This window comes from Anabrus simplex, chromosome 3 (genome assembly GCF_040414725.1).
Source record: "Anabrus simplex isolate iqAnaSimp1 chromosome 3, ASM4041472v1, whole genome shotgun sequence".
NCBI lineage: Eukaryota > Metazoa > Arthropoda > Insecta > Orthoptera > Tettigoniidae > Anabrus > Anabrus simplex.
In genome coordinates this window covers 434,446,757-434,459,676 of record NC_090267.1, presented here as the reverse complement: position 1 = coordinate 434,459,676, position 12,920 = coordinate 434,446,757, and the positions used below count along the sequence as shown (strand labels likewise).

At 40.9% G+C, this 12,920-nt stretch overlaps 1 protein-coding gene across 2 annotated transcripts in view; it reads right to left on the bottom strand.

Annotated features, from left to right (window-relative positions):
* The window catches only part of LOC136866472 (uncharacterized), a 69,965-nt gene extending 61,746 nt beyond the window's left edge, over positions 1-8,219 (bottom strand). Inside the window, exon 1 of one of the 2 annotated variants that reach the window (XM_068226741.1) lies at positions 8,119-8,219. The gene's annotated coding sequence lies outside the window, so the exon portion shown is untranslated. Of the gene's footprint in view, positions 1-7,988 lie in introns of both variants that reach the window. The other variant, XM_067143464.2, reaches the window with a different exon arrangement.
* Between the last annotated feature and the right edge of the window lie 4,701 nt (positions 8,220-12,920).

Sequence of the window (12,920 nt, the reverse complement as noted above, 5' to 3'; positions counted from 1 at the left end):
CCTTTCTGGTCTTGCCCTCAATACCTCTTAGGAATTTCATCTCTACTGCCTGTATTCTACTCTCCTCCCTTTTTGACCCGTTCTTACCCCCTATGCCGGTGGGGACTGAACTGCGACTTAAACGACATCCGGAGTGTCACTATTCATATCAGCGACTCCGAAAACTATGGATTCTACATTAATATTGGTTGTTTTGTGTTGTGTTTATATTTCACCCCTTTCTACCTCCGTTCCTAGGGTGTCTTACCCCTTCTTCAAGAGAATACCGTATTCTTGTAAGTGATAATATGATTGGAAACATCATATCATGCACTGAGAGATGTGCTCAAGAAGACCTTCAGGATGATAATTGGGTGCTGGATATGGAAACGCTGGAAGCTATGATGGGTCTTTTATATGCAAGGGGCGCATATGGAGTGAAGAACTTTCCAATGAAGTCACTGTGGTCTCAAATATGGGGTCCACCATTCTTCTCCCGTACCATAAGCATAAATATGTTTACTGAAACATTGAGGTTTCTTAGACTTCATGATAGAAATACGTTCCAGGAAAGACTACAAAGGGGCCATTTTGCAGCAGTCACCAATTTGGAAACCATTCGTGCACAATTGTCGATTGTGCTACAAAACTGGTGATTACATCACAGCAGTTCTATCATTGCAAGGCCTGTTGTCCTTTCACACAATATATGACGAACAAGCCCAACAAGTTCAGTAACTGTTGATAAACTTAATCATATTAAGTATTTTATTTGATCCTGTATTGACTTGTCTAAATCTGTTAAAGAAACATGTATGAATTAATAAAGTAATTTTCAATCATTTAAAGTGTATTGACAAGGTTGACCTAAGATAAACTATTTTAAATAGTTTCTTTAATAGATTAAGTTCAGTAACCATCGACTTCTGCTTGTCAGAGCATGTGGTAAAGACTTCTGGAACCATATGCAGCTGGGGAAGAAATGTTACCTGCAATAATTTCTTCACTTCTAATAAACTTGCGGATAGACTAAAAGGCAAGAGAACAAGTCTTGTTGATACCTTGAAAAATAAATTACAGAGAGGTGCTTGCATGGGCCAAAGCATCAAGGGTCCCGTATACAACACTGTGATTTCTAAACTTGGTGATGCACTCCGATATCTTACAAAAGTAGTTTTTTTTTTACAACTGGCTTTACGTTGCACCGGCACAGATAGGTCTTGAGGCGATGATGGGACAGGAAAAGATTAGGAATAAGAAGGAAACAGCCATGACATTAATTAAGGTACAGCTCCAGCATTTGCCCGGTGTGAAAATAGGGAACCAAGGAAAACCATCTTCAGGGCAGCTGACGGGTGCTGACAGCTGCACGCTCCTAACTGCACGGCCAACTCACTCGGTTAACCAAGCTAAAGTGAAAAAGAATGTATTCATATTGAGTAGAAATTGCACAAGTGGATGAATCTTCTCTTAAAAGGCTACCAAATGAAGTGAAATTCTACAATGGAACTACGAAGGTAGATAAAATATAAACGGGAATTTGAATGTACCGTGGCTGTTAGTAATAATTCTGAGACGGGGCTTAGCCAGGATGTTGGTGGGGGTGTCTGGAGAAGGGGTTTGCATGCGCAAATGATGGTGGAGAGCTGGGCTGCTTCAGTACGCAATGAGTGAGCAAAAGGTGCACACACCTGTTGCACAACGCATCATAAATTTCTCGCAAAAGAGGGCACCAAACCTTCCGAAATTTTGAGATGGCTCCACGCACAGTTTGGGAAAGAAACACTTTCGCAGACTCGAGTGTATGAGTGGACTAAAAAGTTTGTGGCAGGAAGAGAAGCTGTGGAAAATTAACCTCATGAAAGGAGACCGCAGACAAGCATCACTGTACCTTGAAAAATAAATTACAGAGAGGTGCTTGCATGGGCCAAAGCATCAAGGGTCCCGTATACAACACTGTGATTTCTTAACTTGGTGATGCACTCTGATATCTTACAAAAGTAGTTTTTTTTTTTTACAACTGGCTTTACGTTGCACCGGCACAGATAGGTCTTGAGGCGATGATGGGACAGGAAAAGATTAGGAATGGGAAGGAAACAGCAATGACATTAATTAAGGTACAGCTCCAGCATTTGCCCGGTGTGAAAATAGGGAACCAAGGAAAACCATCTTCAGAGCAGCTGACGGGTGCTGACAGCTGCACGCTCCTAAGTGCACGGCCAACTCACTCGGTTGTTGTCATTCGTGACATTATTGGCGAAGATCGGCGAATAAACATTTTGTAAGTTGTTTTAGCCGTAGGAATAAGTCACAGAAGTGTTCAAACCATCATCTGAGATGAACTTGTCTACTAGGAGGGTTCCTCGTCTTCTCAACCAGGAACAAAAAACTTTACACCAGGAAGTTTGTCAGAGACTCCTGCGTCGCTATGAGGAGGAAGGAGAGGATTTCTTGCGTCATATTGTGACTTGTGATGAAACTTGGGTGCATCGTTACACCCCAGAGTTAAAGCAAGCAAGCATGGAGTGGTGGCAAAGAGACGAAGCAGGTCCAGTCAAGGCCAAAACATGCCCATCTGCTGGAAAGGTGCTTGAAACCATTTTCTGGGACTCTGCGGGTGTTATGCTGGTGGATATTTTTTTCACAAACAAAGGACAATTAATGCAGCCTATTACTGTCGCCTTTTGAATGAAGCAAAAGCTGAGTATCGCAATAAGCAACACAGGCAACCAATCCAAAATGTCATTCTTCTCCATGACAATGCAAGGCTGCATACTGTCACTTTATGGCGGGAAAAGCTGGAGGAAATTCACTGGATACCTCTGGAACACCCTCCGTACAGTCCAAATTTATTGCCCTGCAACTACTATTTGTTTGGACCACTCAAACAAGACCGAGGAGGGCAGCGATTTGATGATGATACACAAGAGTTTGTGTACAACTGGCTCTGCACACGTCCCTCTTCTTTCTATCAGGACTGAATCAAAAAATTACCAATCCGAAGGAGAAAATGTGTATCGAAGGCAGGACACTATGTAGAAAAATGATCTCTATATGGGGATTTTTGGTTGATGCAATAATTTTTTTTTTTAATTCCTGCTCATCAATGTGGCAAGGACATCTTAGATCAGACGGCAAGGTTCTATACAATGAAGTAGACCTATGGCGGCAGGAGATGGCTCATGCACATCTTTTTCAATGTTTTGGATATGGCAGCCATCAATGCTTGTGTTTTATACAGAACAATAACAGGTAAAAATCTGTCATGCCACTATCTCCCACAATCAACCTGACATATACATGACCCAAACGATGGAGCCACTCACTCAATCAGTGAGGATGTTACTCAGCTACCATGATTTGCACATTAAAAAAAAAATGTTTTTGTGTATTAAGAAAACTGATTGTCAGGTTGAGAATACAAAACTGGAACAGGTAGATCATCGCTGTATTTAGGATGTATATTCTCCCAGGATGATAAGAGTAGTAAGCAAGACTGAATTAACATGCAGTATAGCTAATACAGTCAGCTTGCAATTGCAATCAACAGTAGTCTGTAAGAAAGAAGCCAGCTCCCAGACGAAACTATCTTTACACCGGTCTGTTTTAAGCCAAATTTTCCTGTACAGTAGTGAAAGCTGGATGGACTCAGAATATCTTATTCATAAGTTAGAAGTAACAGACATGAAAGGAGCGAGAATGGTTGCTGGTACAAACAGGTGGAAACAATGGCAGGAAGGTACTCAGAATGAGGAGATAAAGGCTAGGTTAGGAATCAACTCGATGGATGAAGTTGTGTGTATGGGATGCGGTCATGTAAGGCAATGCAGGACAGGTTACTAAGGAAAATAATGGTATCAGTTCTGGAGGGTAAGAGAAGTGGAGGGAGATCAAGACGGCGATGATTAGACTCAGTTTTTAATTATGTATTATGGAACTATATGAGGCCATAGAGATAGTTAGAAACAGAGGATTGTGGAGGTGTTTAGTATGTTCACAGAGGCTTGCAGACTAAATGTTGAAAGGTATAACAGTCTGTAATGAAGATGTATGTACCTGTATTTACGTATGTACGCCTATGTATGCTTTAAGTGTATACGCTCGCTCGAGGCTAATTTTATGGATCCTATGGCTACTGTTTGGTGTAAAAGCTAGTCAAGTGCAGGGAATCAAACTCCTTTGAACAGTCTATGGCACAACTGATTCTATTTTTGCTGTTCTTACATCCAACCAACTTAGGCCTATAGGTTGTTTCGTAGGTTTTCTCCAGATATTCAAAACAGGAATTTCATTATGTTGCTGATTCAGTCTGGGTGCTTGGAATATCTGTGAACTTGCAAATTCATTAACTGTCCAGTAACTGTTACTGTGTGATCTTTGGTAATATGTATTGGAATAATTTACTAAGGGAGATGTTCAATAAATTTCCAAATTCTTTGCAATTATTTGAGAAAAAGACTATGTATTCAACAGACAGGGAATCTGCCACTGCCCTAAATTGCAGTGGTGACTGATTCGAACTAAGTGTAATTATTGATCCTAGACTGGATTAGGTTTTTTAAGTCATGAAAAAGATTAAGTTTTATAAGGTACCACTATATCACTATTTTGCTCATGTGTAGAAAACCATAAACATGGTAATCAATTCTAGTCTCCCAATACAATGCATCAGAGCAAGAGTTAAGGTGCTACAAATCTGACCAGCATCATTTCATTTAAGCATATTTCAATACAAAGGGGGATGGACTGCGGTGGGGTGGTTTCAATTATGATAATGTCCTTTTAAAAAGCTAATGGTCTTCAAAGATACTAGGTTGACAAATATTTCCCTAAAAGGAGTTTTTCAAAATGCTAATAAGTGCCAACCCAGGCTTCTAACATTTAAGTGGCTACCAACATGAACCATAACTTCAATCTCACGAGAGTCTAATCAGACAAGTGGCACAATCTGCCAAAGACCATTTTAAAATATACAACATTCAAGATATTTGCTGATTTTATCAGTTGTATCTCTACCTCCAAGGTAGGTAATTCCAAGCATAAATTTATAATAGTTTCTACAAATTTACTTTTAGTTAACACTTATCATGTACGAGAGATTTTCAATCACTGTTGATATCCACGCCATTTCCAAAATATAATCATAAGTAAAGCAGCTGTTAATGTGTTATCTGTTATTTTTTTTTTTTTTTGCTAAGGGCTTTACGTCACACCGACACAGATAGGTCTTATTTCGACGATCTGTTAATTTTAATACATCTATGCAGAAAATATCTCCTTCCATGAGTAATGACTTAGAGCCTGGATTATATGTAATATAAACATGAGAAATATGTACATAAATATGTAATTAAATATATATTAAATAATAAATATGTAACTTAATATCTAAGCTTTATTTGTACACAGAAAAGGAAACAAAACCAAGAAAAGTTAAACGTGCAGATGTTATTCAACCTCTAAATTTCATTTGGAGGCACAATTAATAACTAAGTAGTTTTCCAAATGTTCTGCGGTCTTCAAATGCCTTCTGTCTGTTAGGATGTTCTTATATATAGAAAAAGACCTTTTGACTTCACATGAAGTCACTGGCGCATATTTCAAATTGCCCGGCAATGAAATATTTAACTCTACACTTGCTCAAGCACAGGAGGTCCTTATTAAGTGAGAAGAAATTTGATCTCATCAAACATAAATATGCTTATTAGGAAAAAGTTTTTGAAGACTTTTGTGTGGAGTGAAGCATGGGCAATAACCGAAGAAGGAAGGAAGAAAGAAAGAAAGAGAAAAGGCGCTTTGACATATGGCATTAAACCGAGAACTGGTGAAGGGATCACAAACGAAAAGTCACTAAATCTGAGAGGAGAACAATGTGGCAAAGTTTGAGCAAGGGAAGACTGATAGACACAGCTTGAGACACCCAAGACTTGCACCGTCAACTTAGCTAAGGGATGCGATTCTTTGACAAAATACTTCACTCTAATTTATTAAACTATTTTTTGATGTTAGAGACAAAAAAGGAATAATGCTTCCTTTAGTGTGATTCACTGACATTTTAGCTTTTCTTATTGCTACAAATATGGGAATAGAATATGTAATTACATATAATCCGGGTTCTAGTAATGACCAAGTGAGTGAGTGAATAAGGGAGCAACCAAGTCAAGCAGCTATTTGTTTTATGTGACAGTTGATTTGATCAAAGCCAGGTCCTCCCCAGTTCTGTGAGGTATCTGAAACACACGGATGTAAATTTTCATAAAAGCCCTACAACCATTTGCTGGGATTTGAACCACAGCTACCTGTTGAAAAGCCAGTGACAATGTCAAATGTCACTCAGCTGTAATGCCCCATTTGTAGGGTAAAAGATGAAAAGAGAGGACCAGGCATTGACCCAAGCAAGAACTCAAAAAACATAGAAAGGAACTCAGCATTGTCTCTGCTTCAGTTAGAGAGGATGGCAAGTATTGCATGATATGACAACTGACTGAGCACACCACAGGGTTGAGTGGGATGTAAAAGGGAAAGGAGGAAATATAAGGGGCAGAAGGAAATGTTGTAATGAGCGAGTTGGCTATGCAGTTAAGGAAGGAACAATGGACTATATATTTTTTAAGATGGGATAGGAAAGGGCTAAGAGTGGGAAGGAAGCGGCCGTGGCTTTAATTATGGTACAGCCTCAGCATTTGCCTGGTGTGAAAATGGGAAACCACGGAAAACCATCTCCAGGGCTGCCGACAGTGGGATTCTAGTTGCTTTACGTTGCACTGACGCAGATAAGTCTTATGGCGATGATGGGATAGGAAAGAGCTAGGAAAGGGAAGGAAGCGGCCGTGGCCTTAAGGTACAGCCCCAGCATTTGCCTGGTGTGAAAATGGGAAACCATGGAAAACCATCTTCAGGGCTGCAGACAGTGGGATTCGAATCCACTATCTCCCGGATGCAAGCCCACAGCTGTACGCTCCTAACCGCACGGCCAACTCACCCGGTCAAAGATAAGAATTAAAAGAAGGTAAATGATTGCATTTCATTCCACATCATAACAAGTTAGTGTTGTCAGATCGATCACTTACACCTTTCAAGAAACTGCCTCAAAAATACAGGTGAAGGAACATAGCTATCCAATTATTTGACTACGATGTGATCCAAGCGTAAGTGTGAGGGATTTCTGTACAAACTTTCAGAGACTGGAAGGAGATTTACTCAGTTAAAGATAACAATCAAGAATGTAAGTAGCTTAGTCCCGTTAGGTATCTAGGAACAATTTCACCTCGATCCAAACACAGATCTACCCAATCCTTTTCAATCCCATTCCCACTGAATAACAAGTAAAAATACCAGTACAGACACTTCTCACATAATAACTGCACTCGGGGTGTTGAAAGAAATGCTCCAGCCAGTATTTTCAGTATAAATTGATGTTGATGGTATTCCGTGAAAGTTGCAGATATCGCTATATGGATGTCATAGGAGAGTTCTAGGGCTAAATTTACTAAATAACCTCAATTAACATCGAAAGTTTCAAAATAAAGGCATTAATTTGGGGTATTCTTGTTCTTTTCCTATTTTTATGGAAGGTTACGATAGGAAATAAAATTAACTAGCCTCGCAAATGCAAAATCATTCTCAAAACTATCAAATACCAATGCGGCAGCGCGCATGTCAATCATGATTAAAATTCACAGAAAATATCAAAACAGGTAAATTAACACCATAACCTCAAAATATTGAAATAAACTGAATAGAAATCAACGATTTAGCAACATACTGTCCAGTAATTGAGTGACATAATTCGCACGTACTAAGCAGAGTAAGTAACTTCAAATACACAATAATATTTACAAATATACGTAAACAAACGAACACACGAATCATTCCCCAGGGAAAAGGTTAGGCGCATCAACTACAACAAAGAGTAGCCAACCCTTCCCTTTCATTCTGCATAACTGCCTTAACACTTTCCACATAATTCACGCTTTATAGAGCTGCGTTTGAAAATGTAATATACTAACATTAAAGCATTATATCAATAATGCGCATCAAAAACGAACCCAAGAAGTAAACAATTCAACCGCACTTTAAAACTCAGCGCTGAATGTTATTTTACTCTTTGGACACGTTCAGAAAATTCATGATCCATACCAAAGAGGATAGAATAGATCCACACTTCTCGCAACGATCGCTGATCGCACCACACATCGCTAACGTGGATTACTCCGTACCCAACACCACTTCCTTTTTTTTTTTTCCGGCCGGGTGACGCCGCATCTTTACTTACGCACCCAGCCGCGACAAAAAAAGCATATCGGCTGACGTCAAGTAGGAAGTCGGCCTTCCCATCTGCAACATGCCCAACTGTATCCTTCACGATGTCGAGCTCACCTACTCGGATGAAGAACTTCTCGACTACTTCCGCAAGAACAGCTACCCGATCACCAACGTATCTCGGGTACAGGACAATTGTCTCCCCACTCATCGGATCCTCGTTCAAGTTCCAACAGAAGACGCCGTAGAAGAACTGCTCCAAGACGGTGTGTACTTTGACCCCTCTACGCATCGTGTGAAGCGTTGCCCATCATATTTTGACGACGCTTTTGAATCCCTCGCTGCACCCATACTACCCCAAGGACCCCCGACTCCTCTGACATCACTCTCTTCCTACGAAACCCCTGTCACCACCACCACTTCTACCATCACAACTACCACCAACAATTCAGTCCATGCTTCCTCTACTAAAACTCGAACTACTACCGTTATGTCCCATTCCTCCCCACTTATTACGTCTCCTTTCCCAATCCGACCCTCCATTACTCAACAACATGCAAAAAACCAGCAGCCTCCTGAGGAACCTGCCACCGTTCAAAATACAGCGTGCCCACCGCCTCCAACATCACCGCCGACAGACCAGCATATCATCTACAGCTCTGTTGTTTGCGGCGTGGATCCGAATCTCCCAACTGAGGTTATCGCCCACGAACTTCGCCTGGCAGGGATCCCCGTGCGGAGAGCGTTCACAATCCATAACGCCGACGGACCGACATATCTCATGCACCTCCAATTTCCGACGTCAGCAGACAATCAACGCCTCATCGCCCATGGAATCCATCTCCACGGTCGCCACCATCGAGTAGAACCTTCCCGCTCACCTCCCCAACCTTTGCCTCAACCTCCATCACCACGTCGGCGTCCCTGGAGTTCCCCTCCTCCTCCTCCTCCTCCACTTACTCCCAATATGCGGTTTCATCCACCCTCACCCAATTACTTTTCTCCACCTCCACCCTCATCAGACATTCATCGCTTACTGCTCACATCCCTTCTAAACTTCTCGTCCTTCTATCACAACTTTGCACTTCACCTTTTCAATGCCCACCCTCTCTCTCGTACTTTCCGCTGCATTTTCAATTCTTGAACACATCCCCTTAAATAATAATATCCACGCTCACACCTCCTCATTCCTCACTTCGAATCACCCACCTCCTTCTTCCATCACTTCTACCCGACCCGCCCGCATCTCTTGGCCAGAGAGAGGGTGTAACCCTCCAGGTGGCCCGCCCCATCCCTTCAGAGTGGGGAATGAAAGCATTTGAGCAAGCAAGTTCAGAAATTTAGGTATTGAACACCGGTTTACGAGTGCAGTCCTAACAAAGGTGGCGGAGGAGTGTGGACAACGATCAGGTGACAATTTATAAACTAAGGTTAAACGAGTCGGAGTTTCTCAGCTACAACAATGAAAATTTTCAAAAGTTCGTTTGATTTAGAAGAGAAGAAGAAGAATGGTATATACAAGAGGGGGCGCTAAAGTGTGCATAAGTGGAATGATATACAGACGTAATGTTGACTACGGATACATTAATGCAATGAATTCGTGACTTCTTCTTCTTCTCTTTTGTTTATTGGGCTTCATATTGCGGTTTACACAGCCACTATTCGTTGTGATAAAGGATACGCGATCTATGAAGGACGATGCGAAAAGTTTTGTAGAGATACTGATCCTAGTGATCAAAATTCCAAAATTCCAAATCCATGAAAGAAGGAATCCGTAAAAATTTAGTCCGGATTTAGAGATGAGAAAGTTACCGTACATTAAATTATTATTATTATTATTATTATTATTATTATTATTATTATTATTATTATTATTATTATTATTATTATCGTATGGCATTTACAAGCATAATCTGTAAAAATATACAATTAACATACAAATTAAAATATAGAGGTAATTAAACTAGAATGTCCAGCTTCGACAACCAGTCCACTGCACTTGGTGTCAATTCATACAGAGTCCGTAAACCGTCCTTAAATGCTGACAGTGGACAGCTCTCAACAACATGAAGCAATGTCTGCTTCTCAGCACCACATTCACACGCAGCACTTTCACAATACCCCCACTTTTTCATCATATATCGGCACCTGCCGTGGCCTGTTCTGAAACGGTTGAGTTTTGACCACTCATGTCGAGGAAGATCGAAACCTGGCACTTTCTTCGTTGGATCTTTAATCAGAAAGGCGTTGGTGGGTGGACATTGTTCCCATCGCCGTCTCCAGTCTGCTGTTACACTGAATTTTTCATAGGAGTGTAGATCAGTCCAGAGTGGATTCCTGGATTTTAACCCCATCACAGGTGGATCTCGTAAGGCATTGAACAAAAGTGAGTTCCTGTGTGCAAAGGTCTTCTTGAGCAACTGTACTTTTGCTGCTTTTCTCCTCAGATCTGGAGGAGCAATGTTTGCTAAAACAGGCAGCCACTGAGTAGGAGTGGACCTCACTGTACCAGTAACAACTCTCATGGTTTCATTCAGCTGTGCGTCAATCTTGCTCGAATGTAGTCTGTTTTCCCACACAGGAGCGCAGTACTCACCAGCCGAGTATACTAGAGAAAGTGAAGCAGTGCGAAGAGTGTTTGCATCTGCACCCCAGTTGCTGCCCGTCTAAAATAAAGAGAGGACTTCCGCAATACGAAGAGTCGGATATAGAATTAAGCATGGTAAGTGAGTAGGCAATGGGAACTGTTTTTGTAGAAGCGGAGTAAATATACGCTGGTGGATCGGTTCAAATAGGGGGCATTGGAAGAGAATATGGTTAATTGTCCCAACTTGAGTACCGCATTGACACAAGTTTTACTCCTACAAACTTCATTCTAAATAAACGAGAGGGGGTACACATGTGATTTAACCACATGCGAATGAGGTTCGTAATATGCCGGCGAGTATAAGAATGCCGAGAAAACATAGGTTTAGTAGGAATCTCCGGTAGTATCCTAAACAGATATTTACAATTGTCCTTGGCAGATCTACAGTACTCCATTCTGCTTACCACATCTGCCATATGTGTGATTTGCAATGCTCCCAAAAATCCATATGCGGTAATGCTAACTGAAGAGGGAGGTCACGTCCATTACCAGCCAAATTTTTCTAACGCGTCAGCCTGGCAGTTACCCGCTATGTTCGAATGTCCCGGAATCCAAATTAATGGTACCGTAATACCGGATGGTTGTAGATCAAAACAGATCTTCCTTATGTTTTTAATATACCAGTTACGACTGACAGATGGTTTTGCTAAAGCTCGTAACGAGCAAAGGGAATCCGAAGCGATATAAGCCAAATCAACATGAGAATACTTAATTAGTAGCAGAGACCGTCGAATGGCAAAAACCTCTGCCGTAAAGGATGACGCCGATGATAGAGTAAATAACTAATAGATATATTTAGAGACGGCGCGTAAACAGCCGCTCCCACACCTACTGAATTGAGATGTTTTGACCCGTCGATATAGAACACAGGAGAGAGAAAATCGACATCCTGAGAATACGATAGGCGAATAGTTTTAAACACGGGAGATGCAATCGTAGAGGCTGATATTTTGTTGGAACCCACAGGGGAAAGAATGAGGGGGGACACATAAAAATTTATCCGAAAGGTATGTGAATAATTAGTATGAAAAATCGATTGAATTATGGAAAAACGAAAGTCCGAAAAGGTTTTATATGCCCATAAGAGAGCAGGGTAACGATGTTCAGGGGGGTATAATAACGTAAAAGCAGGCTTAGTTTAGATAAGAGAGGGTGTGACGTGATAGAAAAGACTTTCAGAAGGTATTTTGACGCGATGAAATTCCTCTGAACTGTAAAGGGAATTCAGAGGTTTCGACGAGAATGGTATTATTAGGTGAAGAGTGTAAAGCTTCCAGGATAATTTTGATATATTGGGCCTGAATGGAATCTAGCTTGGATAAAATTGACTGAGCAGCCATATTGAAAACATGGATCCATAGTCCAATACGGATCGAATGGTATTCCTATATAAAACTAATAGAGTTGTGGGATCTGAACCCCAATTTCTCCTAGTAAGCGAAGTAAATAAGGATTTTTAATAAAAATCTTGGCTTCCAATTCGCAGACGTGCGTCGCCATAAAAGTTTTTTACCCAGGAGCATTCCTAAGTATCTTGCGGAATCTTAAACAGCAATGGAAAAACCATTAGGGCCTAAAGGTAAACGGTGGATAATAGTTTCTATGGGCCCGAGAAACACAAACTGCCTTGCATTTTTCATGTGCCACGTCTAACTCATGTGCTTGGAACCAAACAGACATAGCCTGTAGAGTAAAATTCAAGGCTGTGTAAATACTATCAATTTAGGAGTGGCTCACACATTGCAAAAATCGTACCTGCCTAGTTATGATTCTCTCTAACGAATGTGAATACAGTGTGAAAAGAATTGGACTTAAAATGTCACCTTGCGGCAAACCTCGCGAGGTTGAGCTGTCCTGAATGTCGGTGAAGTATTTTAATTTGACCACCCGCTTAACTAATATGTTATAAAGAAGGGATATGAACGGCGGCAGGAACTGATCAAGTAGAAGATTTTGTAGTAGAATGTGAATATTGACATTGTCATATGCACCTCTCAGATCGAGAAAGATAGTGATTAATGCTTCGTTTCAG